This window comes from Rhinoderma darwinii, chromosome 5 (assembly GCF_050947455.1).
Source record: "Rhinoderma darwinii isolate aRhiDar2 chromosome 5, aRhiDar2.hap1, whole genome shotgun sequence".
In the NCBI taxonomy this organism is placed as follows: Eukaryota; Metazoa; Chordata; class Amphibia; order Anura; family Rhinodermatidae; genus Rhinoderma; species Rhinoderma darwinii.
Window position 1 is genome coordinate 143,992,867 of NC_134691.1, and position 26,773 is coordinate 144,019,639.

Genomic DNA, 26,773 nt, shown 5'->3' on the forward strand with positions numbered 1-26,773 from the left:
GCTAGGAGTAAAGAACAGAGCATTAGAGAAAAACACAGACATAAAATCAAACCAAAAAGGCAGTACGAAAACCACTGCCGCACAAGCTAAGCGCACAATTACGGAGGACCAAAAATTCGGTCCAAAACCTACAGGGGGAAGGTGACAACTACGCATAAGAGTTATCCGCACTCCTTAGCGTACAATAATATAAGTATTAACAGCTTAACATCATTTGCACATTTTAAATAACGAGAGAGGAAGACATTGGAAGGCATCTGAAGGAAATACTCAGAGCAACAAGTAATCTTGAAATCAGACAGCAAGTAAGTAAAAGGAGGAATTCCAGGAGCGGCAGTCCGGGTCATCACGCCGAACGGGCGGATTCCATGGGTGGAGTAGGGTCCCGTTCTTGTCGGCGCCTAGATCGTCTGCGAGGTCCACGCGGAGGGCGACCCTCCACCACAGCCAGGGGCCCAGAGAACGGGCGTCTCCCCCGCGATCCCCCACCAGCAGAGGATAACAACGAGGGCCACTCCGGTAGTGCAACATGAGGAAGGTTCAAGTCCCGCAAGAAACCAGGCAGGTCGGCCGGGGATCGCACAGTGTAGGTACGGCCCTCCTGTCGGACCATCAGGGCAAACGGGAAGCCCCACCTGTAGATGATGTCCCGATTCCGAAGCACCTCCAGCAGGGGTTTGAGAGCAGCTCTTTGCGCCAGCGTATGTCGAGACAAATCCGGCAAAATACGTAACTGCGTGCCTTGGTGGAGAATGATGGGCTGCCGTCGGATTTTTTGGAGGATAGAGTCCTTGATTGCGTAAAAATGGATTCGGCAGATGACATCCCTCGGCCGAGGATCGTCAACACTTACAGGGCGGAGAGCTCTATGCGCCCGGTCGATCTCTATATGGGTATTCGGCGGACGGCCAAGTAAAGTATTGAAGATGGTGGAGAGAGTCGAAAACAGATCAGACGCAGGAACAGATTCGGGCAATCCTCGAACACGTAGGTTGTTCCTCCTATTGCGGTTTTCAATATCATCAAGGTGCTGCTGCAAAGTGAACAACTGAGCTGAGTGCTGCTGGATAGTGGATTGGATATCTGCAATAGTGGCATTATCAGCAACCCGGTCCTGCGTAAGAGTGTCCACCCTCGTAGAAAGTGAGGAAAGTTCAGCACGAAACTGTGTAAACTCCATCTTGCATTCTTCAACGATCTGTCTGGCAAAGGAAGTCATATCAGCCCTGCAAAGGCAAAGGGGTTGAGTCCAGCGCTGAAGAGGGTAAAACGGAAACTGATTCCAAGTTTACTAGATGCGAGTAAAAAGGTCCAATAGGTAGGAGTCCTGGTGTGCAAACGGGAGTGAATAACGATCCAGTCCTAAAGCCTACGCGTTTCAGACGTTGGGCACGTCCTTAATCATGGCTGTTGAAGTTTTGGATACTAGGGCCCCGATATTTATGTGCATGAGTTCCGGTTTGTACAGCTGATTAGATTTAATTGCGTGTCAACTTACAATGAATCATTGGAACGCAAACCAGAGCGTCTCAAAGATTCTAAATGCGTAATTGCTAAAAATTAGAAAATTAATAGGTTGAACTTGTGGGAGGATGATGGGCAAAGCCTGGGGAAACGGAGAGCGTGTATTTCTAACTATTGGAAGTTAGTTGCAATCGGAGAGTGTTAAGACATCGCTTCTATAAGTTACGTGGCATTCACTTCTTTGTTTACATGCTAGGTCTTGTGAATGTAATTGGCTGGCCGGATAGCCCAATAGGGAGCAAGGAAACCTGACGGGCCTCCTGTAGACAGCTGGTGCTCCACGTACGATGTTGTTCTAGTAAGTAAGTATATCGGGCTTTTCACGAAGCCTATATATAGAAAGAGAAGTGTAAATTGGTTTTTTACTATGGAGCAACGTGGTATATTGATATATATGGAAGACGACATGTAAATGTAACGGGCGGCATCTTATTGAAAATATGCGCTGTAGTTTCTCAGGATGTTTTTGGGTGTGTGCATGCAAATATTATGGTTTGCGTTATTGTGGGCCAGCATAGACTAGTGTGAACTAGAGGTAAATGATATAGTGGGTCAATGCGGGGGGTACTACTCTTAGGTGTCCCAGGCTGAAAAATAACTGTATATTGAAAGGTTGGGTATATATGATGTTTTAATTTATGTAAGCTACGAGTGGTCTTGTAATCAACTAATGAGGGAACTAAGAATGTATTGCAGTTAAATGATAGAAAAATAGGGGAGGGCCCTTAGTATCTATGCGCTGAATCCAAGTATAAGTGTAGAGTGCAGGGAGTGTAGGGAAAATAAAAAATTTTTTTAGACAAAAAATTAAGAAAGTAAAGTGAACGTGAATGACTGGCTAAAAAAAGTCAAAATATTGTATTGATTGCATTACAAAAAGCACATGTTATGTATGCATAAAATATTGATTGACTTTAGGGGCAGATGGAGAGAGATCATTGGCTTGAGACTGTTGCTCATAAAATTAGTAATTGTATACGTAATAGGATATATCTGATTGGAATGCAGACTGAAATATTAATACTGGAACATAAGTTCTTTCTTGAGGTTGAGTCCGTGTGGGAACCTCGTTTTTAGTCTGTATATCCAGAACGCTTCTCGCAGATGCGTTTTATGTTTTAGGTCACCTCCTCTTTTGGGGAGATGGATTTTTTCTATGGCAAAACAACGGAAAAATTTGGCTGATCGATTATGATGATGGATAAAATGTTTAGAAGCACTAGAAATGTTTAAGATGTTTGCATGTCTTATATAGCTGAGATGTTCAAGAATCCTAATTTTAAACTTGCGGTTTGTGCAGCCTATATATTTGAGTTGGCATTCTATGCATTCGATAATGTAGATAACGGATTCGGAATTGCAATTGATGTAATTTTGGATAGTATAGGTGTCTAATTGTGTAGAGTCACTGAAAATTTTGGTGGGGTAAGCGTAATGGCATACCTTACAAGGGTGCTGACCACATTTGTAGAACCCTTTAGTCTCTAACCACGTTGATTTGGTCTCCTGGGATGTAAATAGGGATGGTGATAATGTGCTGCCTATTGATGGTGCCTTTCTTGCTATTATTCTACACCCTTCTTTCAGGATGGACCTCAAGTCGACGTCCTCCATGAGAACAGGTAAGTACCTATCCACTAGATTTTTTATTTCCTCAAACTGGTTACTTTGCTGTAAAACCAAGGTTGGTTGATTGGATTCTGGTTTGGTCGTTTTGTGTTGTTCTAAAAGTAGGGTTCTTGGTTTTTTGGTGATAATGTTTCGGGCTCTGTTGAGGGACCACTGTGGATAGCCTCTCTGCTTCAATCTAGTTGTGATACATTCTTGCTCTATATTGTACTGGTTGGTTGATGTGCAGTTTCTTTTGGCACGATGAAATTCTCCTACTGGAATGGCTTTGATTGTATGTCTAGAATGATTACTAGTAGCATGCAAAATGGAGTTGGCTGAGGTGGGTTTCCGGTGCGTTTGAGTTGTAATGATATCCCCTATTTTTCCCTCTAGCTCTAGGTCTAAAAAGACTATTGACGTTTTATCATGGTTGTGGGTGAACTTGAGATTGTGGGGGTTCTGGTTTAGATAGTCGACGAAGTTTGAAATATGATCAGTGGGTCCCTTCCATATTAGCAGGAGGTCGTCGATATAACGTCCATACCACTCAATGTTTGTACCATGGGGATTATTGCTAGAAAAGATGTATAATTCCTCCCACCACGCCATTACCAAGTTTGCAATAGATGGGGAGAATTTGGCTCCCATAGAGACGCCTTTCAGTTGGAGAAAAAATTTTCCATCAAATTGGAAAAAATTGTGTTTCATTAGGAACATAAGTACATTTAGGATATAAGTTTGAAAATTTCTATCGTAAGTACTGTGTGTCTGAAGGTGACTTTCTAAAGCAGTGTATGCTACATGATGAGGAATTGATGTGTAGAGTGAGACAACGTCACAGGTTAACCAGGTGTAGTTCTCTTTCCAAATTTTATTCTTTAATGAGATAAGGACATTTTTAGTATCTTTTAGAAAACCTGGAGTTTGCTGGGCCAAAGGTTGTAGCAAGGTGTCAAGCCATTCTGATAATTTTTCTAGTATGGATCCTATCCCTGAAACTATAGGTCTCATCGGTGGGGGATTAAGTAGTTTGTGGGTTTTGGGTAAAGCGTGTATTATGGGGGTAATGGGTTGTTCAACATATAGATAATTAAATTGTTTCTGATTAATGAAACCCCCTTGGAGACCTTCGTTCAGTAAATTTTTCATTAAAAATTTTATTTTGTCTGTTGGATTTGAGTCAAGTTTTTTATAGGTATTGATATCAGATAGCATATCGAGTATTGATTTTTGATAATCTGATTTATTCATGATGGCAATTCCTCCGCCTTTGTCTGCCATTTTAATCGTAAGTTCTTTGTTGTCTTTCAAGGTTTTCATTGCTTTTTTCAGGCGGTTGGGCATGTTGGGTTTTGGATGATTAGTTTTGAGCCTGTCTGCTATACTTTGAAGTTCTTGTTCAATGATAAATTGAAATCGGTCCATGGATTCGGTTCGTGCATTCACGGGATAGAATTTGGAGTTGGAAGTTGTAAAGTTTGAAGCCATCATAACAGTTTGGTCCGTTCTTTCGGATTGCAGACTTTCCAGGCATGCTAGAGTTCTGAGTTCTTGAAAAGAGAATTCAGACATGAGTTGGTGTTTGTGGTTCTTGGATTCCCTGTTAGGTTGGCTTGTGAAAGTCATAGCGGTATTGGGGTCTTCTGTTGCGATGGAATCTTTAAGGAAGTATTTTTTGACAGTTAAATTGCGAATAAATTTGTTTATATCTAGCAGTGTGTTGAATAGATTAAAGTTATTGTTGGGGGCGAAATTGAGGCCCAAAGTAAGGACTTCTTCTTGATCTGCCGAGAGAGGGAAGGATGAAAGGTTCGTTATGCTGGAATTTAGTAATGCTGGAACTTTCGCGATCGGAGGTGACGGGTTTGTTCTTGATAGGGTCGATTTGTGTTTCCTCCCGCCCCTCCTGCCTCGTTTTTTGACATTTGTGCTGTAGCTTCTTGTCTGTGGTAAGGACGGGAAGAAGTTCCAACAAGGTCTTCTTCTGATAGGCCTTCTGCAGAGTCAGGTTCCGTGGAACTGAAGCTTACCCTACTCGGTATATCTCTATAACGTCTGTATTGTTGGTTACGTTGTTTTAATATAGGTCTGGGTCTGGAAAAATTGCGTTCCTTTCGATTCCAGTTATATACATCATTATTCATATAGTCTCGTGTGTCCCGCTGAAACTTCGATTTCTTTGTTTCAGCTATGGATAGATCTAATTTGTCGATGTAGGAAGACGTGCGTGTATCCAGCTGTGAAAAGGCAGGTAAGCTTGAATAGACATCCAGTTCTTTTTTGATGTCTATTATTTTGATTTCCAATTCTTTTAGTTTTTGTTCTTCTTGTCTCGTGATGAGGTTCATTAGCTTGATAGAACAATCCGAGAGAGTTTGGTTCCATTCTGTGTGAAAGTCTTCAGTGTAAATAAAGGAGGGCATTTTCTTCAAACGTAGCCCCCTGGGGATCATATTTTTTGAAACGTAATTTTTGAGGGTAGTGAGGTCCCACCATAATTTTGCCTGTTGCGCCAGGTGTTTTTCCAAGTTGTGGAATGAGGCTTCCAAATCCGGATTTCTTTCAGAGGTGTTACCACTGCTGCCAAAAACTTTTGCTGCCAGTTCAGATCTTGTTAACTGCGCCTCGTTTGACATGGTGAGCGTAGTCTCAAGAATTTATATAATTGTTGTATAATGTATTTCTTGTAACACATGTACATTGGGTGTCTCTCCAAATATACGGGAGTTGGTGAGAAGAAGTTATAAAAACAATGGGAATATTATTTAGCCAGAGTATATTATACAAAATTTGTTTTGTGTATCTTAATTTGTATAGACAATTGGTTGTGTCCCTGTAGACAAAATATCGTGACAGACTTGCATGAAAAATTTCTCCCGTTGCACAAAAAATCAAAGCAGGAAGGTTGTACACATGTATAGAGAGATAAATTCTTATAGTCCTGAATAGGGCATGTGTATAACAATGGTGAGCACGTGAGGCAAAGCCGAAAACTCAGGCAGAAGGTATATATGGAAGAAGTCCTCCAGCTCACCTGACACTTGCTGTATGTGTCGTGGTCATCGCACGGGCTCTCGTGTCGGCACACGATGGATGTAGACAGGCAAAGGCAAAGGGGTTGAGTCCAGCGCTGAAGAGGGTAAAACGGAAACTGATTCCAAGTTTACTAGATGCGAGTAAAAAGGTCCAATAGGTAGGAGTCCTGGTGTGCAAACGGGAGTGAATAACGATCCAGTCCTAAAGCCTACGCGTTTCAGACGTTGGGCACGTCCTTAATCATGGCTGTTGAAGTTTTGGATACTAGGGCCCCGATATTTATGTGCATGAGTTCCGGTTTGTACAGCTGATTAGATTTAATTGCGTGTCAACTTACAATGAATCATTGGAACGCAAACCAGAGCGTCTCAAAGATTCTAAATGCGTAATTGCTAAAAATTAGAAAATTAATAGGTTGAACTTGTGGGAGGATGATGGGCAAAGCCTGGGGAAACGGAGAGCGTGTATTTCTAACTATTGGAAGTTAGTTGCAATCGGAGAGTGTTAAGACATCGCTTCTATAAGTTACGTGGCATTCACTTCTTTGTTTACATGCTAGGTCTTGTGAATGTAATTGGCTGGCCGGATAGCCCAATAGGGAGCAAGGAAACCTGACGGGCCTCCTGTAGACAGCTGGTGCTCCACGTACGATGTTGTTCTAGTAAGTAAGTATATCGGGCTTTTCACGAAGCCTATATATAGAAAGAGAAGTGTAAATTGGTTTTTTACTATGGAGCAACGTGGTATATTGATATATATGGAAGACGACATGTAAATGTAACGGGCGGCATCTTATTGAAAATATGCGCTGTAGTTTCTCAGGATGTTTTTGGGTGTGTGCATGCAAATATTATGGTTTGCGTTATTGTGGGCCAGCATAGACTAGTGTGAACTAGAGGTAAATGATATAGTGGGTCAATGCGGGGGGTACTACTCTTAGGTGTCCCAGGCTGAAAAATAACTGTATATTGAAAGGTTGGGTATATATGATGTTTTAATTTATGTAAGCTACGAGTGGTCTTGTAATCAACTAATGAGGGAACTAAGAATGTATTGCAGTTAAATGATAGAAAAATAGGGGAGGGCCCTTAGTATCTATGCGCTGAATCCAAGTATAAGTGTAGAGTGCAGGGAGTGTAGGGAAAATAAAAAATTTTTTTAGACAAAAAATTAAGAAAGTAAAGTGAACGTGAATGACTGGCTAAAAAAAGTCAAAATATTGTATTGATTGCATTACAAAAAGCACATGTTATGTATGCATAAAATATTGATTGACTTTAGGGGCAGATGGAGAGAGATCATTGGCTTGAGACTGTTGCTCATAAAATTAGTAATTGTATACGTAATAGGATATATCTGATTGGAATGCAGACTGAAATATTAATACTGGAACATAAGTTCTTTCTTGAGGTTGAGTCCGTGTGGGAACCTCGTTTTTAGTCTGTATATCCAGAACGCTTCTCGCAGATGCGTTTTATGTTTTAGGTCACCTCCTCTTTTGGGGAGATGGATTTTTTCTATGGCAAAACAACGGAAAAATTTGGCTGATCGATTATGATGATGGATAAAATGTTTAGAAGCACTAGAAATGTTTAAGATGTTTGCATTTCTTATATAGCTGAGATGTTCAAGAATCCTAATTTTAAACTTGCGGTTTGTGCAGCCTATATATTTGAGTTGGCATTCTATGCATTCGATAATGTAGATAACGGATTCGGAATTGCAATTGATGTAATTTTGGATAGTATAGGTGTCTAATTGTGTAGAGTCACTGAAAATTTTGGTGGGGTAAGCGTAATGGCATACCTTACAAGGGTGCTGACCACATTTGTAGAACCCTTTAGTCTCTAACCACGTTGATTTGGTCTCCTGGGATGTAAATAGGGATGGTGATAATGTGCTGCCTATTGATGGTGCCTTTCTTGCTATTATTCTACACCCTTCTTTCAGGATGGACCTCAAGTCGACGTCCTCCATGAGAACAGGTAAGTACCTATCCACTAGATTTTTTATTTCCTCAAACTGGTTACTTTGCTGTAAAACCAAGGTTGGTTGATTGGATTCTGGTTTGGTCGTTTTGTGTTGTTCTAAAAGTAGGGTTCTTGGTTTTTTGGTGATAATGTTTCGGGCTCTGTTGAGGGACCACTGTGGATAGCCTCTCTGCTTCAATCTAGTTGTGATACATTCTTGCTCTATATTGTACTGGTTGGTTGATGTGCAGTTTCTTTTGGCACGATGAAATTCTCCTACTGGAATGGCTTTGATTGTATGTCTAGAATGATTACTAGTAGCATGCAAAATGGAGTTGGCTGAGGTGGGTTTCCGGTGCGTTTGAGTTGTAATGATATCCCCTATTTTTCCCTCTAGCTCTAGGTCTAAAAAGACTATTGACGTTTTATCATGGTTGTGGGTGAACTTGAGATTGTGGGGGTTCTGGTTTAGATAGTCGACGAAGTTTGAAATATGATCAGTGGGTCCCTTCCATATTAGCAGGAGGTCGTCGATATAACGTCCATACCACTCAATGTTTGTACCATGGGGATTATTGCTAGAAAAGATGTATAATTCCTCCCACCACGCCATTACCAAGTTTGCAATAGATGGGGAGAATTTGGCTCCCATAGAGACGCCTTTCAGTTGGAGAAAAATTTTTCCATCAAATTGGAAAAAATTGTGTTTCATTAGGAACATAAGTACATTTAGGATATAAGTTTGAAAATTTCTATCGTAAGTACTGTGTGTCTGAAGGTGACTTTCTAAAGCAGTGTATGCTACATGATGAGGAATTGATGTGTAGAGTGAGACAACGTCACAGGTTAACCAGGTGTAGTTCTCTTTCCAAATTTTATTCTTTAATGAGATAAGGACATTTTTAGTATCTTTTAGAAAACCTGGAGTTTGCTGGGCCAAAGGTTGTAGCAAGGTGTCAAGCCATTCTGATAATTTTTCTAGTATGGATCCTATCCCTGAAACTATAGGTCTCATCGGTGGGGGATTAAGTAGTTTGTGGGTTTTGGGTAAAGCGTGTATTATGGGGGTAATGGGTTGTTCAACATATAGATAATTAAATTGTTTCTGATTAATGAAACCCCCTTGGAGACCTTCGTTCAGTAAATTTTTCATTAAAAATTTTATTTTGTCTGTTGGATTTGAGTCAAGTTTTTTATAGGTATTGATATCAGATAGCATATCGAGTATTGATTTTTGATAATCTGATTTATTCATGATGGCAATTCCTCCGCCTTTGTCTGCCATTTTAATCGTAAGTTCTTTGTTGTCTTTCAAGGTTTTCATTGCTTTTTTCAGGCGGTTGGGCATGTTGGGTTTTGGATGATTAGTTTTGAGCCTGTCTGCTATACTTTGAAGTTCTTGTTCAATGATAAATTGAAATCGGTCCATGGATTCGGTTCGTGCATTCACGGGATAGAATTTGGAGTTGGAAGTTGTAAAGTTTGAAGCCATCATAACAGTTTGGTCCGTTCTTTCGGATTGCAGACTTTCCAGGCATGCTAGAGTTCTGAGTTCTTGAAAAGAGAATTCAGACATGAGTTGGTGTTTGTGGTTCTTGGATTCCCTGTTAGGTTGGCTTGTGAAAGTCATAGCGGTATTGGGGTCTTCTGTTGCGATGGAATCTTTAAGGAAGTATTTTTTGACAGTTAAATTGCGAATAAATTTGTTTATATCTAGCAGTGTGTTGAATAGATTAAAGTTATTGTTGGGGGCGAAATTGAGGCCCAAAGTAAGGACTTCTTCTTGATCTGCCGAGAGAGGGAAGGATGAAAGGTTCGTTATGCTGGAATTTAGTAATGCTGGAACTTTCGCGATCGGAGGTGACGGGTTTGTTCTTGATAGGGTCGATTTGTGTTTCCTCCCGCCCCTCCTGCCTCGTTTTTTGACATTTGTGCTGTAGCTTCTTGTCTGTGGTAAGGACGGGAAGAAGTTCCAACAAGGTCTTCTTCTGATAGGCCTTCTGCAGAGTCAGGTTCCGTGGAACTGAAGCTTACCCTACTCGGTATATCTCTATAACGTCTGTATTGTTGGTTACGTTGTTTTAATATAGGTCTGGGTCTGGAAAAATTGCGTTCCTTTCGATTCCAGTTATATACATCATTATTCATATAGTCTCGTGTGTCCCGCTGAAACTTCGATTTCTTTGTTTCAGCTATGGATAGATCTAATTTGTCGATGTAGGAAGACGTGCGTGTATCCAGCTGTGAAAAGGCAGGTAAGCTTGAATAGACATCCAGTTCTTTTTTGATGTCTATTATTTTGATTTCCAATTCTTTTAGTTTTTGTTCTTCTTGTCTCGTGATGAGGTTCATTAGCTTGATAGAACAATCCGAGAGAGTTTGGTTCCATTCTGTGTGAAAGTCTTCAGTGTAAATAAAGGAGGGCATTTTCTTCAAACGTAGCCCCCTGGGGATCATATTTTTTGAAACGTAATTTTTGAGGGTAGTGAGGTCCCACCATAATTTTGCCTGTTGCGCCAGGTGTTTTTCCAAGTTGTGGAATGAGGCTTCCAAATCCGGATTTCTTTCAGAGGTGTTACCACTGCTGCCAAAAACTTTTGCTGCCAGTTCAGATCTTGTTAACTGCGCCTCGTTTGACATGGTGAGCGTAGTCTCAAGAATTTATATAATTGTTGTATAATGTATTTCTTGTAACACATGTACATTGGGTGTCTCTCCAAATATACGGGAGTTGGTGAGAAGAAGTTATAAAAACAATGGGAATATTATTTAGCCAGAGTATATTATACAAAATTTGTTTTGTGTATCTTAATTTGTATAGACAATTGGTTGTGTCCCTGTAGACAAAATATCGTGACAGACTTGCATGAAAAATTTCTCCCGTTGCACAAAAAATCAAAGCAGGAAGGTTGTACACATGTATAGAGAGATAAATTCTTATAGTCCTGAATAGGGCATGTGTATAACAATGGTGAGCACGTGAGGCAAAGCCGAAAACTCAGGCAGAAGGTATATATGGAAGAAGTCCTCCAGCTCACCTGACACTTGCTGTATGTGTCGTGGTCATCGCACGGGCTCTCGTGTCGGCACACGATGGATGTAGACAGGCAAAGGCAAAGGGGTTGAGTCCAGCGCTGAAGAGGGTAAAACGGAAACTGATTCCAAGTTTACTAGATGCGAGTAAAAAGGTCCAATAGGTAGGAGTCCTGGTGTGCAAACGGGAGTGAATAACGATCCAGTCCTAAAGCCTACGCGTTTCAGACGTTGGGCACGTCCTTAATCATGGCTGTTGAAGTTTTGGATACTAGGGCCCCGATATTTATGTGCATGAGTTCCGGTTTGTACAGCTGATTAGATTTAATTGCGTGTCAACTTACAATGAATCATTGGAACGCAAACCAGAGCGTCTCAAAGATTCTAAATGCGTAATTGCTAAAAATTAGAAAATTAATAGGTTGAACTTGTGGGAGGATGATGGGCAAAGCCTGGGGAAACGGAGAGCGTGTATTTCTAACTATTGGAAGTTAGTTGCAATCGGAGAGTGTTAAGACATCGCTTCTATAAGTTACGTGGCATTCACTTCTTTGTTTACATGCTAGGTCTTGTGAATGTAATTGGCTGGCCGGATAGCCCAATAGGGAGTAAGGAAACCTGACGGGCCTCCTGTAGACAGCTGGTGCTCCACGTACGATGTTGTTCTAGTAAGTAAGTATATCGGGCTTTTCACGAAGCCTATATATAGAAAGAGAAGTGTAAATTGGTTTTTTACTATGGAGCAACGTGGTATATTGATATATATGGAAGACGACATGTAAATGTAACGGGCGGCATCTTATTGAAAATATGCGCTGTAGTTTCTCAGGATGTTTTTGGGTGTGTGCATGCAAATATTATGGTTTGCGTTATTGTGGGCCAGCATAGACTAGTGTGAACTAGAGGTAAATGATATAGTGGGTCAATGCGGGGGGTACTACTCTTAGGTGTCCCAGGCTGAAAAATAACTGTATATTGAAAGGTTGGGTATATATGATGTTTTAATTTATGTAAGCTACGAGTGGTCTTGTAATCAACTAATGAGGGAACTAAGAATGTATTGCAGTTAAATGATAGAAAAATAGGGGAGGGCCCTTAGTATCTATGCGCTGAATCCAAGTATAAGTGTAGAGTGCAGGGAGTGTAGGGAAAATAAAAAATTTTTTTAGACAAAAAATTAAGAAAGTAAAGTGAACGTGAATGACTGGCTAAAAAAAGTCAAAATATTGTATTGATTGCATTACAAAAAGCACATGTTATGTATGCATAAAATATTGATTGACTTTAGGGGCAGATGGAGAGAGATCATTGGCTTGAGACTGTTGCTCATAAAATTAGTAATTGTATACGTAATAGGATATATCTGATTGGAATGCAGACTGAAATATTAATACTGGAACATAAGTTCGTTCTTGAGGTTGAGTCCGTGTGGGAACCTCGTTTTTAGTCTGTATATCCAGAACGCTTCTCGCAGATGCGTTTTATGTTTTAGGTCACCTCCTCTTTTGGGGAGATGGATTTTTTCTATGGCAAAACAACGGAAAAATTTGGCTGATCGATTATGATGATGGATAAAATGTTTAGAAGCACTAGAAATGTTTAAGATGTTTGCATTTCTTATATAGCTGAGATGTTCAAGAATCCTAATTTTAAACTTGCGGTTTGTGCAGCCTATATATTTGAGTTGGCATTCTATGCATTCGATAATGTAGATAACGGATTCGGAATTGCAATTGATGTAATTTTGGATAGTATAGGTGTCTAATTGTGTAGAGTCACTGAAAATTTTGGTGGGGTAAGCGTAATGGCATACCTTACAAGGGTGCTGACCACATTTGTAGAACCCTTTAGTCTCTAACCACGTTGATTTGGTCTCCTGGGATGTAAATAGGGATGGTGATAATGTGCTGCCTATTGATGGTGCCTTTCTTGCTATTATTCTACACCCTTCTTTCAGGATGGACCTCAAGTCGACGTCCTCCATGAGAACAGGTAAGTACCTATCCACTAGATTTTTTATTTCCTCAAACTGGTTACTTTGCTGTAAAACCAAGGTTGGTTGATTGGATTCTGGTTTGGTCGTTTTGTGTTGTTCTAAAAGTAGGGTTCTTGGTTTTTTGGTGATAATGTTTCGGGCTCTGTTGAGGGACCACTGTGGATAGCCTCTCTGCTTCAATCTAGTTGTGATACATTCTTGCTCTATATTGTACTGGTTGGTTGATGTGCAGTTTCTTTTGGCACGATGAAATTCTCCTACTGGGATGGCTTTGATTGTATGTCTAGAATGATTACTAGTAGCATGCAAAATGGAGTTGGCTGAGGTGGGTTTCCGGTGCGTTTGAGTTGTAATGATATCCCCTATTTTTCCCTCTAGCTCTAGGTCTAAAAAGACTATTGACGTTTTATCATGGTTGTGGGTGAACTTGAGATTGTGGGGGTTCTGGTTTAGATAGTCGACGAAGTTTGAAATATGATCAGTGGGTCCCTTCCATATTAGCAGGAGGTCGTCGATATAACGTCCATACCACTCAATGTTTGTACCATGGGGATTATTGCTAGAAAAGATGTATAATTCCTCCCACCACGCCATTACCAAGTTTGCAATAGATGGGGAGAATTTGGCTCCCATAGAGACGCCTTTCAGTTGGAGAAAAAATTTTCCATCAAATTGGAAAAAATTGTGTTTCATTAGGAACATAAGTACATTTAGGATATAAGTTTGAAAATTTCTATCGTAAGTACTGTGTGTCTGAAGGTGACTTTCTAAAGCAGTGTATGCTACATGATGAGGAATTGATGTGTAGAGTGAGACAACGTCACAGGTTAACCAGGTGTAGTTCTCTTTCCAAATTTTATTCTTAAATGAGATAAGGACATTTTTAGTATCTTTTAGAAAACCTGGAGTTTGCTGGGCCAAAGGTTGTAGCAAGGTGTCAAGCCATTCTGATAATTTTTCTAGTATGGATCCTATCCCTGAAACTATAGGTCTCATCGGTGGGGGATTAAGTAGTTTGTGGGTTTTGGGTAAAGCGTGTATTATGGGGGTAATGGGTTGTTCAACATATAGATAATTAAATTGTTTCTGATTAATGAAACCCCCTTGGAGACCTTCGTTCAGTAAATTTTTCATTAAAAATTTTATTTTGTCTGTTGGATTTGAGTCAAGTTTTTTATAGGTATTGATATCAGATAGCATATCGAGTATTGATTTTTGATAATCTGATTTATTCATGATGGCAATTCCTCCGCCTTTGTCTGCCATTTTAATCGTAAGTTCTTTGTTGTCTTTCAAGGTTTTCATTGCTTTTTTCAGGCGGTTGGGCATGTTGGGTTTTGGATGATTAGTTTTGAGCCTGTCTGCTATACTTTGAAGTTCTTGTTCAATGATAAATTGAAATCGGTCCATGGATTCGGTTCGTGCATTCACGGGATAGAATTTGGAGTTGGAAGTTGTAAAGTTTGAAGCCATCATAACAGTTTGGTCCGTTCTTTCGGATTGCAGACTTTCCAGGCATGCTAGAGTTCTGAGTTCTTGAAAAGAGAATTCAGACATGAGTTGGTGTTTGTGGTTCTTGGATTCCCTGTTAGGTTGGCTTGTGAAAGTCATAGCGGTATTGGGGTCTTCTGTTGCGATGGAATCTTTAAGGAAGTATTTTTTGACAGTTAAATTGCGAATAAATTTGTTTATATCTAGCAGTGTGTTGAATAGATTAAAGTTATTGTTGGGGGCGAAATTGAGGCCCAAAGTAAGGACTTCTTCTTGATCTGCCGAGAGAGGGAAGGATGAAAGGTTCGTTATGCTGGAATTTAGTAATGCTGGAACTTTCGCGATCGGAGGTGACGGGTTTGTTCTTGATAGGGTCGATTTGTGTTTCCTCCCGCCCCTCCTGCCTCGTTTTTTGACATTTGTGCTGTAGCTTCTTGTCTGTGGTAAGGACGGGAAGAAGTTCCAACAAGGTCTTCTTCTGATAGGCCTTCTGCAGAGTCAGGTTCCGTGGAACTGAAGCTTACCCTACTCGGTATATCTCTATAACGTCTGTATTGTTGGTTACGTTGTTTTAATATAGGTCTGGGTCTGGAAAAATTGCGTTCCTTTCGATTCCAGTTATATACATCATTCAGCCCTAGTAGGCAACAATTGAACAAGTTGGCGGATATCTGAGAGAGTCGCCGGCCGATTTTCACACATAGATCCAGACGACAGGTCGGTAAAACTTAATCCACTACTGGCTGGCGTGTCCACTTCAGGGGACGGGAGTGGGTGTACTTGAGGACCTTGGCCACTTGCATGTAATGCAGGCATATTCCCAGGGTGCTTGGGAGACCCCACAGGCAGGGTCAAGGCTGTGGTTGTTGGGGCATTGGGGAAGCTGTGCCATGCGGAGCCAGAGGACCACGAGGGAGAGGCCACCACCAGCCCAGGGTCCCTGGGCGGGAGGGGAAGCACTGGAGCTATCAGTCACATAGGGTGTGAGGTGAGCTGGGTTATGGGAGGCTCAGGGCCTAGGTACTCACTGTGCCTCCTAGCTAGCTCCTCCAATTGCAGAACTGCAGGCTGGGCAGGTGTGGTGTCTCTCATTCCCGGGGATGGAAGTAGGCCGCTGTCGGGTCTCGGCAGGAGAGGGCCCGCAGGCCATGAGATCAGTGACGGGGTAGGGTGGCGTCCCGGGATGCGCAGGCCCTCCAGAGAGCCATCTTGAGAGGCCTCATGGTCTTGCGACAGGGGAACGGCATCCGCCGCTGCAGGGGCCCCCAATGCCTCCCAGCTAGACCGGGGATCTGGTGCCTCTGGGTCCGGTACCTTCTGTGCTGGTCCTCTCTCTTCCGGATCAGCTGAAAGAAGGGCCGTGCTCTCCAGAGCAGGCCCGCATCCGCACGCCTCATGGTTTCCCGGCGGCCATCTTGGAAATCGGCAGGCGTTGTCGGCCGTGCCGCAGGAACTATCACCGCCCGGGAAGGAGACAGAGGACCGGGGACCTTCAAGGGCTGCACCTCAGAAGGTGAGTGGACTTGTCCTGCTGTCGTCTCCGGCGCCCCTGAGCACTGGGCCGTTGAAGCTGAAGAGGTCGGGCGGCCATCTTGACCACCGGCCTCGGCCCGCGTCGCAGCCCGCAGCTGCATCTGGGGCTGTCGCCCAAAATAATCCCCGATATCGCGCTGGGGCGATGAGGGGCATGAAGGGGCTGCTGCCTTTGTTTTTTTGGAGTTCTTCCCCATATCTGGGAGTGGATGTCAGCCGATTTTGGACACGCTGTGGAGGAGCTGGAGAGAGCACGTCTTCACTCTCACATAGCTGGCCACGCCCCTCTCTATTTTTTTTTTTACACGTTGATGTATATTGTGATCGGAAGTTACTGTCCAGGGTGCTGAAACAGTTACTGCCGATCGCTTAACTCTTTCAGCACCCTGGACAGTGATTATCTCCTGATGTCGCGTACCAGAAAATCAGTGACTCATAAGCCGGGTTCGGTCAAAACGTGTTCGGCCGAACCCGGAGAAGTTCGGATTCGCTGCGAACCGAACTTTTCACGATGTTCGGACCGAAACCGCGTTTGGTTGTCCCGGTTCGCTCATCTCTACTTTGTGTCATCTGCAAAAATAGAAACAGTGCTATTAATCCCATCCTCTATATCATTAATAAATAAGTTGAAAAAAAGTGGTCCCAGCACGGAACCTTGGGGTACACCCCTAATAACATGTGACTATTCAGAGTAGGAATCATTGAGCACAACTCTATGGATATGGTCCTTGAGCCAATTCTCAATCCAATTACAATCTATACTTTCTAAACCTATAGTCCTTAATTTACCCATTAGACGTCTATGAGGGACAGTGTCAAATGCTTTTGCAAAGTCCAAAAACACTATATCCACAGAGGCACCTCTGTCTAGGCTTCTGCTCACCTCTTCATAAAAACCAATCAGGTTGGTTTGACAACTTCTGTCCTTAGTAAAACCGTGCTGCCTGTCATTTATAATACTATTTATTCTCACATAATCCTGTATATAGTCCCTCAATAGCCCCTCAAACATTTTCCCACAATTGATTTTAAGCTTACTGGTCTATAATTACCCAGGGAAGAACGTGAGCCCTTTTTGAAAATAGGCACCACATTTTCCTGCGTCAGTCCCTTGGCACTATACCAGTCACTAGAGAATCTCTAAATATTTTGAAGAGGGAGACAGAAAAAACTGAACTAAGCTCTTTTACCCCTTCCCTCTTTGGCCACTTTTGACCTCCAGGACAGTGCCTCATTTTTCAAATCTGACATGTTTCACTTTAAGTGGTAATAACTTCAGAATGCTTTTACCTATCCAAGCGATTCTGAGATTGTTTTCTCGTGACACATTGGACTTTATGTTACTGTGAAAAACACCAAAATTTTGCGAAAAATTGCAAAAATTTGCATTTTTCTAAATTTAATTGTATCTGCTTGTAAGACAGGCAGTTATACCACACAAAAATGTTGCTAATTAACATACCCCATATGTCTACTTTAGATTGGCATCGTTTTTTGAACATCCTTTTTTTTTCTAGGATATTACAAGGCTTAGAACTTTAGCAGCAATTTCTCCCATTTTCAAGAAAATTTCAAAAGGCTATTTTTACAGGGGAAAGTTCAGTTGTGAAGCGGCTTTTAGGGCCTTATGTCTTAGAAACCCCCATAAGTCACACCATTTAAAAAAACTTTACCCTCAAGTATTCAAAACAGCATTTAGAAAGTTTCTTAATCCTTCAGACGTTTCACAGGAATTAAAGCAATGTAGAGGTGACGTTTTCAAATTTCATATTTAAATTTTCTTGATACTAGAGTTTATATCCAGGATAATAAACTCATTACTGATTTATACAGCAAACCCACAGACCGCAATAATCTGTTGAGGTTCGAAAGCTGTCATCCGCACCCCATGATTGCCACTCTTCCCTATAGCCAGATGTTGAGAGTGAAGAGGATTGTACAGGATCCTCCGACTCTCAACATCAGGTTGAGAGATATGTCTCAAAAATTCAAGAACCGTGGCTATCCTAGAAAATTATTAGACAATAAGAGATTGAAAGTAGATGGGATTTCGAGACATGACCTTTTGAAAAATAAGAAACAATCGTCTTCTAATAGATTAACACTACTATACACGTATTCCCACAAGAGCAATGAAATCGCTAGAATTATTAAAAGAGAATGGGGGATACTGAGGAGTTCATACAGTAAGATCCCGGAATTTGAGGCTCCACCACGTATGGCCTATCGTAGGACCAAAAATTTAAGAGATCGATAAGTACATGCAGATGTGGGATCTATGGCTAAGAGTTACCAGTCTGTGTTAGCCCCTAAAAAACTTGGTTATTTTCCCTGCTTGGGGTGTAACAATTGTAAAAATATAGTCAGGGGGGAGGTTTTTACTCATCCTACCAAAGGCACTACACATAAAATCAAACACCATCTAACATGTAAATCGGATTATGTGATATACATCATACAATGTCCCTGCAAACTACTATATGTAGGTGAAACTACTCTAGATTGTAGAAAACGAATAAATAACCATAAGTCCACAATCCGTACTAAGAAAACTAACCTACCCTTGCCTAAACATTTTGTAGAAAAAAACCATGGGGAGAATGACTTTAAATTATACATCGTAGATCACGTACCCCGCCATAGACGTGGCAACGATAGGATCTCAAAATTAAAACGGTTGGAGCTAGAGTGGATCTTTAAATTAGGCACCTTATCCCCTAGAGGTCTTACTATGGATTTCAAGATCTTCCCAAGTTTCTCTAGATAGTCCAGAGTTACACTTTGATATGAACATCTGCCCGTGGTTCCATCATTATCCCTGCATTCCTTCCCTTCTCTACGGTTAGGAAGTCAATAATGGTTTGACCATTTTGCATTAATGAGTATATTTTATATAATATTGACAATATTTTGGTTTAGACATACCATTATTATTTTGAAAAATACTTAATATATTTCCTTTCCTTTTTTTCAGATATTACTCTCAAATTTTGCCTCAAGGATCGGCTGAAGTTATATACAGTGAAGGAAATAAGTATTTGATCCCTTGCTGATTTTCTAAGTTTGCCCACTGTCAAAGACATGAACAGTCTAGAATTTTTAGGCTAGGTTAATTTTACCAGTGAAAGATAGATTATATACAAAAAAAAAAAAGAAAATCACATAGTCAAAATTTGAAAATGGCGATTATCGCTATGAGTGGGCTATGTGCCTGCGCGAAACGACGCGCTGTGCTATGACTCACATCAACAGGTGATAGGATCACGTAATTTTTAGACCTGCGTAGTAGAGAGTGTAAAACGCCATCAGCCAATCCAGCGAGGGTAAGATGTTTTTAATTAAAATTTTATAATACACACCTGTCTTTGACACTGTTCACACTATACACATGTAGCCCATCTGATTGATTGGCCTTATTATAGTAAATATGCTATTTATATTAAGCACATGCAATGTTTTATATATATTTCCCTATGTATGTATGTATGTATGTATTGCTATATCCATTAGGGATCCTATTGACACAATATTATGTATATTTGTTGTATCATCTCTTCACGATTTTATTATATGTATGTAATTGGCTTTGTAATTTTGTACTGCATATATATGTGCTTTGAGTGTCACACTGTTATGCTTGAGAAAGGCTCACACCGAGCTGAAACGTTGCACACACGTGGAATAAAAGGATCTCTATCCAAAGATTTGGTAGTGCTGCCTCATCTTCTTTTTGTCCTGATTGAGGGGTCACTCTTGGACTGTGACCTAGGAGGCGTGCACCCGCTTTAGAAAAATGATCCTGTGCTGCTGATTTGCATCCATCTAAAGCAATGTAGAGGTGACGTTTTCAAATTTCATATTTAATTTTTAATCTATTTTTTTGTAACACAGAAGGTTTTACCAGAGAAACACAACTGAATATCTATTGCCCAGATTCTGCAGTCTTTAGAAATATTCCACATGTGGCACTAGTGTGCTAATGGACTGAAGTACAGGCCTCAGAAGCAAAGGAGCACCTAGAGGATTTTGGGGCCTCCTTTTTATTAGAAAATATTTCATGCTCCATGTCAAGTTTGAAGGGCTCTTGCGGTGCCAAAACAGTGGAAATCCCCCAAAAATGACCCCATTACAGAAACTACACCTCTTAAGGAAATTATCTAGGGGTATAGTGAGCATTTTGACCCCGCAGGTTTTTTGCAGAAATTATTGGAAGTAGGCCGTGAAAATGAAAATCTACATTCTTGTAAATGCATTCTTGAAAATGCAGGTTTAGCTAATTTTTTCTAATTTCCACAAGGACTAAAGGAAAAAAAAGCCCTCAATATTGGTAAAGCAATTTATCCCGAGTAAAACAGTACCCCACATGTGGTCATAAACGGCTGTTTGGACACACAGCAGGGCTTAGAAGGGAAAGAGAGCCATTTGGCTTTTGGAACTCAAATTTAGCAGGAATGTTTTACGGAGGCCATGTCGCATTTGCAAAAAGACCAAAACAGTGAAAACGCCAAAAAAGTGACTCTATTTAGAACACTACACCCCTTGAAGAATCTATCTAGGGGTGTAGTGAGCATTTTGACCCCACAGGGGTTTCATGGATTTTATTAGAATTGGGCAGTAAAAATAAAAAAAATACTTTTTCTTCAATAAGACGTAGTTTTAGTTCAAAATTTAACATTTTCCCAACAAATAAAGGAAAAAAAGAACCCCAACACTTGTAAAACAATTTCTCCTGAGTACGGTAATAACCCACACGTCGTCTTAAACTGCTGTTTGGGCACAGAGTAGGGCTCTGAAAGGAAGAAGCAACATTTGCTTTTGGAGTACAGATTTTGCTGGATTGGTTTCTGGGCGCTATGTCGCATTTGCAAAGTTCCTGTGGGACCAAAACAGTGGACCCACTCCAGAAGTCACCCGATTTTGGAAATAACACCCCTCAAGGTATTCACCTAGGGGTGTAGTGAGCATGTTAACCCCGCAGGTGTTTGGCAGAAATTGGTGTGCACTCGATGTTGCAGAGTGAAAATGGGATTTTTTCCATAGATATGCCAATATGTGGTGCCCAGCTTGTGCACCATGGAAATACATCTCTCTAATTATTATGCTGTGTGTCCCAGTTTTAGAAACACCCTACATGTGGCCCTAATCTTTTGCCTGGACGTTCGACCAGGCTCAGTAGTGAAAGAGTACCATGTAAAATTGAGGCCTAATTTGGCGACTTACACAGTACAGTATTGGTTCACAATTGCAGAGGCTCCGATGTGAAATAATAAAAGAAACCCCTGACAAGTGACCCCATTTTTGAAACTTCACCCCTCAAGGCATTTATTAAGGGGTGTAGTGAGCATTTTCACCCCACAGGTCTTTTCCATAAATGATTGCGCTGCGGAAGGTGCAAAGTAAAAATATTTTTTTCCCCTAGATATGCCATTTCCGTGGCAAATATGTCGTGCCCAGCTTGTGCCACTGGAGACACACACCCCAGAAATTGTTAAAAGGGTTCTCCCGGGTATGGCGATGCCATATATGTGGAAGTAAACAGCTGTTTGGGCACGCTGTAGGGTTCAGAAGGGAGGTAGCATTATTTGGCTATTGGAGAATGGATTTTGCTTGGTAGTAGTTTTGTTAGGAGTCTCACTGGTATTTCAGTTTATAGTGTGGGGGTATATGTAAACTGGGCAGAGTACATCAGGGGCATAGTCAGATGGTATAATAAAAAGATGAAAAAAAGAATAAAATGATCCATAGATGTGTGTTACGCTGTGAAGCAATCCTTTCTGCACAGGCCAGTGTCACACTGATAAATGTCCTTCCTTATCCTCCTTTTGGTCCACACTCCGCACTTTTGCAGTTTTGGGTATTTTACTGGGAAGTGTTGTCCTCGTATAATAGGGGCACCCTCGCTTCCAGCAGATTTATTTTGGTCCTACCCTTCCTGGTTCCCTAATTTAGTGCCTTGATAATTCAATTCTTGAAACAGAAGAAATTTTCCCCTCGGGCTGCACAACTGGATATTTTTATTTCCTGACTTATTGGAGCCTTAACTAATTTTATTTTTTCATAGACGTAGTGATATGAGGGCTGTTTTTTTTTTGTGGGACGAGCTGTAGTTATTATTGGTACCATTTTGGGGTACATGTGACTTTTTGATCACTTTTTATCCTTTTTTTTTTGGGGAGGCAAGTTGACAAAAAAACAGCAATTCTGGCATATTTGTTTAGTTATTTTTATATAGCGTTCACCATGCGTTATAAACTACGTGTTAACTTTATTCTGCGGGTCAGTCCGATTGATCACTTTGTATTTTAATTTTTGGAAGACAAAGTTACCAAAAAAACAGCAATTATGGCAGTATTTTTTTGTTTTTCTTTTACGGCGTTCACTACATAACATAATATTTTTATAGTTCAGGTTGTTACGGTCGCAGCGATACCAAATATGTATGGTTTTGTTATTTTTTTCAATAATAACTGACTTGATAACGGAAAAAGGGCGATTGTGTTTTATTTTATTACTTGGAACTTTTATTGTTTTTTTCACAACTTCTATTTTGATGTTTGCACCTATGCAGTGCAATGTATTAGAACTGTCAGTTGTTCACTGACAGCAAGCCGATCAGGCTCCGCCTCCAGACAGGGCCTAATCGGCTTCCGTAATGGCAGACAGGAGGCTATTGTTAGGCCTTGTGTTGCTATGGTAGCAGTCGCCAGTCTTGCCATCGCATGGAATGCTGCCGATTTGCTACAAAGCACTAAGATGCAGCGATCACATTGAATCGCTGCATCGAAGGGGTTAATGGCAGGAATCGGATCTAGCTCCGGTTCCTGCTGTTACAGTGGGGTTTTTAGCTGTAACATACAGCGGACACCCGCTGCTGATGACGCCGGCTTAGCCTCTGAGCCGGAAACTGTGCCGGGGCCATCTTGCTGATGGTACCGTAAGACTTTTAGGCCCCACCGCCGAGCTGGGCATAGGAAACTTCCGTTGCTTGCTGACCGGGAGGCCAGTATTAGGCCTCCAGTTGCCATTGCAGTCACCGGCAACCCAGCGATCACTTTCTGCGATCTTTATTGATCACAGCATCTGAGGGGTTAATCGGCCGGATCGGAGGCTAGCTCTGGTCCTGGCCCTTACATCAGGGTGCCAGCTGTAACATACAGCTGGCACCCAGTGGTGATGACGCTGGCTCAGCTCCTGAACTAGCTCCATCTCCTTCATGTACATGTGATTTTGCGGGAAGGGGTTAAGAACTCTAGGGTGTAACCCATCTGGTCCCGGAGCCTTGTGTACATTTATTTTATTTAATTTAGCTTGGACCAGATCTACATTCAACCAATTCAGTATATCAACTAATATATTAACAGCACTGGCACCGGCTATATCAGCTGCTCTTTCTTCTGTTGTATATACAGATATAAAGAAGCCATTTAGTAACTCTGCCTTCCCTTGATCCCCTGTGACCAACCCCCCATTACCACTATTTAGAGGTCCTACATATTCAGACCTTGGTTTCTTCACATTTATATACTTGAAGAATTTTTTGGGATTTGTTTTACTATCCTTGGCCACCTGCCTTTAATTTTGTATTTTTGCTGATTTTATTACTTTTTTGCAGATTTTATTATTTTTTATTATTTTTATAATTTACAAAGGCTACAGCTGTACCCTCAGATTTTTATTTTTCAAATGCCCTTTTTTTTGTCATATATTGCCCTTTTTACAGAAGGTGTAAGCCATGTGGAGTTTAATTTTAGTCGTTTATACTTGTTACCTATAGGAATACATTTTGCACTATAATTATACAAAGTGGATTTTAAAATCTCCCATTTATCATTTGTACCATTATTTGACATTAGTTCTTCCCAGTCTATGTCCTGAATTGCAGTCCTCAACCTGGGGAAATTGGCCTTCTTAAAATTAAAGAGGCTCTGTCACCAGATTATCAAATCCTTATCTCCAATTGCATGTGATCGGCGCTGCAATGTAGATAACAGTAACGTTTTTTGTTTTTTTTTAAAACGATCATTTTTGGCCAAGTTATGAGCAATTTTATATTTATGCAAATGAGCTTTGAAATGGACAACTGGGCGTGTTTTTTTTTCGTATTTCCAACTGGGCGTGTATTGTGTTTTTAACAACTGGGCGTGTTTACTTGTTTTACTAACTGGGCGTTGTGAATAGAAGTGTATGATGCTGACAAATCAGCATCATACACTTCTCATCGTTCCCACCCAGCTTCTTTCACGTCACCCACAGGTCCTTCAACCTTGTCGTCGGACAAAGAAGATACATCGGCTGAAAGGCGTCCAAAAGGTTAAGATGCTCGTCTCTAGGGAGTTTGCTATGCTTACCTGCACATGGTGATGCTGCTGCAAATTCAACTGTACGCATGGAGCTGTGGTGTCTACTCTCTTCCGACGCCAAGGTTGAAGGACCTTGCCCTCTCAGCCCAGCTTTGTTTTTTACAGTATATGTAAAATATAACTAAATTATGATCACTGTTACCAAGGTTTTCACGAACATTGACATTCCCAACAAGCTCTGCATTATTAGAAATGACCTGATCCAACAGGGCTTCACCTCTAGTCGGGTCTTCTACAAACTGGCCCATAAAATTTTCCTGCAACAGGTTGAGGAAATGTCTCCCCTTTGCAGTTGAAGCCGAATCGTGACACCAATTAATATCCCGGTAATTAAAATATCCCATTATTACTACATAACCCCCCCCCCCTGTGCAGCCCGCTCCATCTGTTTATATAGCTGATCTTCCATCTCCTCAGTTATATTGGGGGGTCTATAGATTACACCAAAAGTAATTTTTTTCAGTGTTTACCTCCCTTTGTAATTCCACCCACAATGTTTCAACCTCCTCACAATCTTCACCCACTATTGTCTCTTTCACACTCGCCTTCATATCACTTCTCACATACAGACATACACCACCGCCTTTCCTAGTTGTCCTGTCTTTCCGAAACAGTGTAAAACCCTGTAGATTTACAGCCCAGTCATGTGAAGAGTCTAGCCATGTACAAGTATGTGAAAATGCGGGAAGGGGTTAAACCACTTTTTTGTGGCAAAATTTTGCTGCATTTTGCGCATCTTAAACCCTGCCCCCTTTACAGTTAAGCCACGCCCCCTTGTAAAGTGATTGGCAAACATCTGTTTCTTTTTTTAAAAAAATTCATTGATAAATGTGTCTAAAATTATTTGCGCCATAATTAAGGTGCCACTTAAGCCGGAATTCTATTGCAACACCAGTTGTAAATCTGCAGCCAAAGTTTTTTAACCCTAGCATTTCCCATCGGTCAAATTATTATCACAGGAATTAAAGCAGAGTAGAGGTGACATTTTATTTTTTTTGCCGAAATTCATTTCTAATACATTTTTTTTTGTAACAGAGAAGGTTTTACCCAAGAAATGCAACTCAATATTTTATTGCCCAGATTCTGCAGTTTTTAGAAATATCCCACATGTGGCCCTAGTGTGCTAATGGACTGAAACACAGGCCTCAGAATCAAAGGAGCACCCAGTGGATTTTGGGCCTCCTTTTTTTTTGAATATATTTTAGGAACCTTGTCAGGTTTGAAGAGGTCTTGTGGTGCCAGAACAGTGGAAACACCCCAAAAGTGACCCCATTTTGGAAACTACACCTCTCAAGGAATTTGTCTAGGGGTATAGTTCGCATTTTGACCACACAGGTTTTTAGCTAAATATATTGGAATTAGTCTGTAAAAATAAAAATCTACTGTTTTTCTGAAAAAACATAGACATTTTTAATATTTACAAGGGGAAACGAATAAAATGTACCCCAATATTTGTAAAGCAATGTGGTAATAAACTGCTGATTGGACCCACAGCAGGGCTCAGAAGGGAAGGAGCACCATTTGGATTTTGGAGCACAGATTTTGCTGGAATGGTTTTCGGTGCCATGTCGCGTTGGGACCAAAACAGTGGAAACCCCCAAAGTTACCTCATTTTGGAAACACCCCTCAAGGAATTTTTCTAAAGGTATAGTGAGCATTTAGACCCCACGAGTCTTTTTCAGAATTTCTTAGAATTAGGCAGCGAAAATTAATATCACAATTTTTTTCCACAAAAGGGATAAAGGAGAAAAAAACAACCAATTTTTGTAAAGCTATTTCTCCCGAGTATGGACACATTTTTTTTCATTAGAAATGAATTAACCCTTTCAGGACTGATCCATTTTTTGCTTTCTTATTTTCGTTATTCACTCCCCACGTTCTTAGAGCGATAACTTTTTTTCTTTTTCCGTCAATAGAGTGATGTGAGGGAGGAATTGTAGTTTCTATTGACACCATTTAAAGTGCCATAAAATGTACTGGGAAACTGAAAAAAAATTATTTGCGGGCTGATAAAGGAAAAAAAATCGGATTCCACTTTTTGGGGTTTTCGTTTTTACAGCTTTCGCCGTGCGGTAAAAACAAAAACTTTACTTTATTCTGCGGCTCAATACAATTACGTGGATACCAAATTGATATAGTTTTTTTTATATTATACTACTTTTACAAAGAAAAATCTAATTGTTAAAATAAAAATTGGTTTTTTTCACCACATTCTGAGA

The 26,773-nt window shown here is 40.8% G+C and overlaps 1 long non-coding RNA gene across 1 annotated transcript; it reads left to right on the forward strand.

Annotated features, from left to right (window-relative positions):
• Positions 1 to 6,742: 6,742 nt before the first annotated feature.
• LOC142652740 (uncharacterized) lies at positions 6,743 to 10,398 on the forward strand. Its single transcript, XR_012847911.1, has 3 exons — positions 6,743 to 6,832; positions 8,122 to 8,156; positions 10,334 to 10,398. It is a non-coding gene; the product is annotated as an uncharacterized LOC142652740 (long non-coding RNA).
• The last annotated feature ends 16,375 nt before the right edge of the window (positions 10,399 to 26,773 follow it).